Source organism: Eumetopias jubatus, unplaced genomic scaffold, assembly GCF_037043125.1.
Source record: "Eumetopias jubatus isolate StellerSeaLion01/CBP00866 unplaced genomic scaffold, mEumJub1_p1.0 scaffold_11, whole genome shotgun sequence".
Taxonomy (NCBI): Eukaryota; Metazoa; Chordata; class Mammalia; order Carnivora; family Otariidae; genus Eumetopias; species Eumetopias jubatus.
In genome coordinates this window covers 42,453,715-42,461,496 of record NW_028274817.1, presented here as the reverse complement: position 1 = coordinate 42,461,496, position 7,782 = coordinate 42,453,715, and the positions used below count along the sequence as shown (strand labels likewise).

Here is a 7,782-nt window from a genome sequence, read left to right as displayed (position 1 = left end):
TCACTGGCGGAAGGTGTACCTGATGATGGCCTTGGTGGCCCCGGACACGGCGTGCTTGCCAATCTCCCCGGGCAGCAGCAGGCGCACGGCTGTCTGGATCTCCCTGGAGGTGATGGTGGCGCGCTTGGTGGAGCGGGCCAGGCGAGAGGCCTCGTAGGCAATGTGCTCGAAGATGTCCTTGACGAACGAATCCATGATGCTCACGGTCTTCTGCGAGGGGCTCAGGCCCTTGTGAACATGCCTCAGAACCCTGGGGAATAGGTGGTGAAACTGTAGCGGGGGTGGGGTGCAGTGATGTTGAGAGGGTGGTGGTGGCAGCAGCGGCGGCAGCACTGGCGCGTTGCCTCCTTCTGCTTCGGGCTCTTCGGGTCGGCTGCCGTGGGATCCTCCGTCTGTGCCCAGGCTTTCCTAAGAAGAGGTCTCACAGCCAGGCTCAGCCATGTGGGGCTCACCTTCCCGACAGCTCGAAAGGAAGGACAATGGCGGCGGCTGGGGGCACTGGCCCATTTATAGTCGCTGCATTTCCTGACGTCACGGGCAACCTCCACATCTGAATGGACAAAGTGCAATGCAGGGAACACGTCGCTATGTCAGGCCACGTCACATGTGCATTTGATTGCACACCCTTCTGCGTCCCATCCACCAATCACAGTGGGATTCTGGCATCTTCTAAACTTCGTGTTGCCTCTATCAGAAACATGCCACATAGAGTTATAGGTCATCTGGACCACAAACTGGTTCATGCCTGCCATATGGAACAACAAATTCTACCTCTTTTTAGAGTGGCTGAACATTAGTTGAGGCTTTAACAATATACCTACAGATTAAGTCCTCCTAAACAAGGACATAATCCAAAGGCAGGCCACTGTCAGTAGTATCAATAAGCCACACTGTATCTAGTAAAGGCTTATTATCAGATATAAATTATTAAAATATGTTTAACCTATTTAAGTAAGCGATAAGATACCTAAAACATGAGGAAGAAATATCTAATTACTTACAAGAGCAAAGTATTTTGAAGAAACATTTATGTTCTAGAACAGAACCTCATAACCACTGGAATAAAAGATTGAAGAAATTCTGGACAGCATATAGGACACAGCTGGATAGAGAATTGGTGAATTAAAACAGGTGGAAGAGATTGTGCAGAACACCTTATAGAGAGACAAAGAGAAAGAAAAGTTTAAAGAGAGCCCAAGAGACTTAGGAAATGGCCTAAGAAGTAATAAAGTACATGTCCTAGGCATCCCAGAAGCAACACACTGGGTGAATTTTGGAAAAGGTCATACAGATAAAGGTCATCCGTCACATTGGCTGATTTATGCCTACACCATTTTCACCTTAAGATGTCACCAAAGCAACCAAATTGTACTGATTTCATTTTCAGGTCCCAGAGAGAGTGTGAGTCCCATAACTAGAGTTCCCAATGCCATGAGAATGACTCTATCAGGGCCCACTGCTGGGGCATTTTCTTTCCTCCCAATATCATAACAGTATTTCATAACAATGTTATAACAGTATAAATGATATTCCACTATTTTCAGTAAATGATATTGGGAAAACTGGACAGCTATAGGCAAAGGAATGAAACTGGACCACTTTCTTATACCATGCACAGAAATAAACTCAAAATTAATTGAAAAGCTAAGTGTGAGACTTTAAATCATAGAACTCCTAAAAGAAAACATAAGCAGTAATCTCTTGGACATAGGCCTTAGCAACATATTTATGGATATGTCTCCTCGGGCAGGGAAAACAAAAGCAAAAATAAAAAGCTTTTGCACTGCAAAGGAAACCATTAACACAAGAAAAAGTCTAACTAGTGAATGGGAGAGGATATTTGCAAATGATATATTCGGTAAGTGGTGAATATCCAAAATATATAAAGAACTCAAACAACTAAAAAGGAAAAACACAATCTGATTAAAGAATGGACAGAGGACCTAAGGAGACATTTTTCCAAAGAACACATACAGATGACCAACAGACCCATGAAAGGATGCTCCACCTCATTACTCATCAGAGAAATGCAAATCAAACCACAATGTGATATCACCCCACACACCAATCAGAAGGCGAGTATCAAAAAGTCCAGAAAATACAAGTGTTGATGAGGATATAATGAAAAGGGAGCCCTCATGCACTGTTGGTAGGAACAAGACTTGGCACAAACACCGTGGAAAACAGTATGGAGGTTCCTCAAAAAATTAAGAAGTAGAACTATCATATGATCCAGTAATTTCACTACTGGGTATTTACCCAAAGAAACCCAAAACCACTAATTTCAAAAGATGTGTGCAACCCTATGTTTATTGCAGCATTATTTACAATTGCCAAACTGTGGAGGCAGCCCAACAGTCCATCAGGAGATGAATGGATAAAGAAGATGTGATATGGGGGCACCTGGATGGTGCAGTTGGTTAAGTATCCAACTCTTGGTTTCGGTACAGGTTCTGATTTCAGTGTCGTAGGATGGAGCCCCATGTGGGGCTCTGTGCTCAGCGCAGAGCCTGCTTAGGATCCTCTCTCCCTCTCCCTCTGACTGCCCCCCCACATGCTCGTGCACACTTGTGTCTCGTGTGTGTGTGTGTGTGTGTGTGTGTGTGTGTGTCTCAAATAAGTAAATCTTTAAAAAAGAAGAAGTGTGGTACAGATATAGATAATGGAATATTATTCAGCCATAAAATATAACTAAATCTTGCCATTTGCAACAACACGGATGGAGCTAGAGAATGTATGAAAAGCAAAATAAGGCAGTCAGAGAAAGACAAATGCCATATGATTTCACTCACATGTGGATTTTAGGAAACAAAACAAATGAGCAGAGGGGTAAAAATGCGAGAGAGAGAGAGAGAGACAGAGACAGAGAGAGACAGAGACAATCCAAGAAACAGACGCTTAAATGTAGAAGACAAAGCGATGCTTACCAGAGGGGAGGTGGGGGGGGGGGATTGGTGAAATAGGTGAAGGGGATTAAGAGTACACTTATCTTGATGAGCACTGAGTAATACATTGAACTGTTGGATCACTATATTGTACACCTGAAACTAATATTACACGGCATGTTAACTACACTGAAATTAATATTAAAAGAAAACAAGAAAAAAATTTAAAATTAACTAGAAATGGGTCAAAGATCAAAATATGAGTTTAAAATATAAAACGATTAGGAGGAAACATAGAGGTAAATCTTCATGACCTCAGATTTGGCAACAGAATTTTAGATATGATACCACAAGCAATAAAAGAAAAACATAGGTAATGTGAACCTCATGAAAATTTAAAAATTCCATGCTTCAAAAAAACATCACCAAGAAAGTGAAAACCCACAGAAGGGGAGAAAATATTTACAAGTATATGTGCATATATCTGATAAGGGACTTGTCTCTACAATATAGGAAGAACACTTACAGCTCTGTAATAAAGTGACAAATAACCACATTAACAAATGGGCAAAGGATCTGAATGCACATCTCTTCAAAGAAGATACACAAATGTCCACTAAGCAAATGAAAAGATGTTCAACATCATTAGTCACTGGGGAAAGACAAATCAAAACCACAATGAGATACCACTTCACACCTACCAGGATGGCTACAATCAAAAACACAGATAATAATAACAAAGTGTTATCGAGGATGAGGAGAAAGTGGGACTGTCATTTGTTGCCGGTGGGAAAGTAAAATCACGCAGCCACTTTGTGACCAGGCTGGCAGTTCCTCAAAACGTTAAACATAGAGATAACGTATAACCCAGCAATTTCATCCCAAAGTATATACCTAAGAGAAATGAAAATCTATGTCCACATAAAATCTTATAAAAGAATAGTTATAGCAGCATTTTTTATAATATCCAAAAAGTGGGGGAAACCCAAATGTCCAGCAACTGATGAATGGATAAACAGATGTGGTATGAAGGGAATATTATTCAGCCATAGAAATGAATGGAGTACTGATACATGCTGCAACCTGGACGAAACTGAAGTCATTTTGTAAGTGAAAGGAGCCAGTCAGAAAACGCTACATATCGTATGATTCCATTCTTATGAAATGTCCGGAACAGGCAAAACCGCAGAGACATAAAACAGAAATAGCGGTTGCCTATAGTTGGGGAGATGAGGAGAATGGGGAGTGATGTCTCTGTTGCTGTGTCTGAAGGACTGCTACCCACCTCAGGGACCTCCTTCTGTCCATGGCTAACAGGGGAAGACAGGCTTCAGGTGGATGCAGTGGCAGGCTTGCCGGGGGAGCACGTCTTTCAGCACCTGGAGTGAGAAGACCTGAGTTTGAGCCCCTCCTCAGATGCTCACACCCAGCATCCTTCAGGCAAGACACTTCCATCACATTGCTACTCAAAATGTGCCCCCTGGGCTGGTGCTGATCCACAAACTGTTACCTTCCCACAACAGCGTAAACACAGAAATTGAAAGCAGCATTTACAAACCTCGACAGCAATCTGACAGAGTGGCTTTATGGATGTTGAATTTAAGAATAAACAGGTTGTGCTCATTAAAAAAAAACTCGGCGGTGCTTCCCTCTCAATCTCCCAGGTGGAATGACCAAGGAAGACACGTATTGGCTCATCTTGAGACACCTCCTCACGCATAGGAACAATGGCGGTGGCTCAGAGGCTGCAGGTCCATCAGAGGCCGATTCAGAAGCGTGGGGCTGCGCTAATCGGATGCTCCACAATACCCACAATACCCTAAGTAACTAAGGCCTGACCTTTCAAGAACAAAAGGTTGTAGCCTGAAAAGAACAGTCAGGTAAATCTGAATGACTTAAGAGTAGCAGCCTCAGTTGGGAGGGGTCCTGAATACTTGTTGTTTCTTGAACTTTTGGATTTAGATATTTCCGTACTGAGTTTGGGTCCTTGCTTATGCTTTTCAAAGAATTTCACACTATGACTAGCATTGAAAAAGTCTGATTCGTATATGCCTGTCCTATTACTGCTATTTCCCCCGTGTTGTTGCTTATACTTTGTTAGTGAAGCAGTAGCCATTCCCCTTACTTCATCTCAGTAACCACAGCATTACACCATGATTGCTCACTAGGTACCTTTTACTTCAATCATCCACTCATAGGAATAATCGGATGTACTCCTTTCCCACTCTGGTCTTTGACATCAAACCCCATTTTCCTTTCTCCTTCCCAGATTTCATGTGTATCTCTCACACTTCCACTCCAAATGTCCCATCCACAGTCCAAATATGGTGCATTTAATGTTGTTTCCCAGTCCTCCCAATTGATTTCCGAAATTACAAACGCAACACACACACACATACTCTAGCGGATTGAGGTTCTGAAAATTACATTTTACATACTACAACGTGTATGACACCGATATGCATGAGTAACTTTGAAAAGTATCCATATGTCATATTGACAAACATGGGCATTTTGAACCACTAGCATTTAGCTTGATTGAATTTAAGAGACTTAGTGAAATTCAGTTTTCCTTTTCTGAACGGTCCACAGTTCTTTCTCTGAAAAGGCAAACGGCTCCGCAAGGAGTCTTAGGCTTCTAAAATTTTCTTCACACTATATATGGCAATTTCTAGGTACCACCCACAAGGATTTACTTCCACTGGATTTCGTTGAGGCTTTTCTAGGGTTTTTATGAAGCAAGCTCTTTTTCTCCCCCCTGGAATGCTTTTGGCTTTTTCTCTCTTCTAACGGGCTCCAGAAAAGGTTGGATTGCTGTAATTTACCTAGCTTTTGTTTCGGGGAATGACATCTTTCACAGGTTTCTACATTCAAATCAAAGGTTATTTAGAATTTAGTTTAGAAGTTCACATGGAACACATAGCAAACATAAAAAAAAAATAGTGGGTTTTCTTGCAACTTGTAACAAATTGCCAAGGATTGGAGTTCCCACCCCAACCCTGCCACTGTGTTCTCTCTTCACAGGTATATAGGAAGCTAGAAATCATTGAAATGGAAAGCTCTTGGATAATCACCAACTACTTTGCAATTCAGCATGTACCTATAGGAAAAGGGAAGAAAGGAAGAAAAAAAGGCCATGCACCAAGAAGGAAAACACAATGGGTATTAAAGTGCATTACCATTATCCTAAGCCCTCCTACCCGTCAAATCACTTGAGGTTAGAGGAAGGAGTCACCTTTGTCCTCTTAATTGCCAAAGGGCCTCCTCTTATTTTGATGCAAAACGATAGGGACAGGTCCCACGGTGACATCTGCATGTTTCCACTTCCACCACCCTGGTTAAAAGGAAGAGCTTCAACAGAAACCCATAGGCAGGCAATCACACCACCTTCCCCCTCAATCTCCAGGCTGCATGACACGGGAAAGCTGTTATTGGTTCAGCCCTGGTCACCCCACCACCCTTGGGGCCAGTGGCTGTGGATCCTGCGCTGCCAGTTGCTTATTGGCTGCTGCTAGGGGAGGAGGCTGGGAGCACAGCTGCTCTCACTGGACGTCCCCGTCATCCAGGCAAAATTGCAGGGCAGGAAGCCCTTTGTGTCAAAGGGAAGATGGTAGGCTACCAAGGCGCAGAATCAGAGAAATTTGAATGAAGCAAAGTAGGCCTTTCACAAGGTCAGGGGCTTGAGCATGGCATTTTCCTAGACCGTTTGATTGAGTTTTCTGCACGGTGTTTGGGTCCTCTTTTATGCATTTATGTGAATTCGGATAACGGGATATGTTAAAGGAGTCTGAATGGGGTAAGTGTGATTGTTTTAACTGCTACTGCACTTTCATTATTGCTATACCACACATTTTGAAAACAAAATCTCTCGGTGATACGACTGTACACAGGTGGGAGAATGACAATGCGTGAGGTAAATAAAATTCTTGTGCAAATAGTTTTGACCGTAGAGATCCCTGAAGAGGCCGACCTAAGGGAATACCTAATAGAAATGACCATTTTGAAAAGTGCTGAAATGCAGTATGGTTAAGAAAAATTCATAACAAACTGCACTGAAGACATATATAAAGTTGAGCGGATAATGTTTTTAACATTTCTTTCACAATAAGAATTTTTAAAACTCGGCAGAACGGCACAGGTCCAACACTAGAGTCGACTGCACTTTGGAGGGCCACAGGTCTTTTTCTGCCATGTGAGGTGGCTCAGAAAAGAGCCTTTGGTTTGCGGTGTGGTCAGGTGCTCCTGAGGGAGCTCATTGGCCTCTGGTGTACCGAATGACGTCCTCAGTGGCCTCAGACACGGCATGCTTGCCAGTTTTCCTGGGCAAGAGCAGGTGTTCCGCTGTCTGGATCTCTCCGGAGGTGATGGCAGAGTACTTCCTGTAGTGGTATGAGGTGATGTCCTTGGACACAACCCATTATCCAAGTGATTCATAATCCTGTGTTTAGTTCTATCTTGTTAACATTTTTCTTAAATTGCCATAATCAGTATAATTATTTTATGCCATCAAAGTATCATTTACCTCATTTGCCAGTTCATTCTATTATCATTCCTTCTTACATCCCACATCTTCTTCTATCATCCTCAATTACATTCTTTACAATTTGTGTTCATTTGGTGTCAGTTGGTGTAATACTCTGAGTTATCATTTTTTCTTAAATGTCTTTACTTCCGAGTTAAAGTCTTAAGGTAACCAGAATTGAGATGGGGTAAGGTGTGCAAGGCATTAAATAGGTATTTAATCTTCTGAAATCCTGAAAGGTGTCAATTATGTACCTACCTCTTCTTACGCGATATTCCTACAGAGGCAATGGTGAAAAATGTTAACCCATGGGAAATGGAATTAGACAGGGTCCATATCACTTTGGGTGGCTTTGAGGCTAAACCGGGTATATTG

The 7,782-nt window shown here is 42.4% G+C and overlaps 1 pseudogene; it reads right to left on the bottom strand.

Moving 5' to 3' along the window:
- On the bottom strand, window positions 1-441 carry LOC148163019 (histone H2B pseudogene; annotated as a pseudogene).
- Window positions 442-7,782: the final 7,341 nt, after the last annotated feature.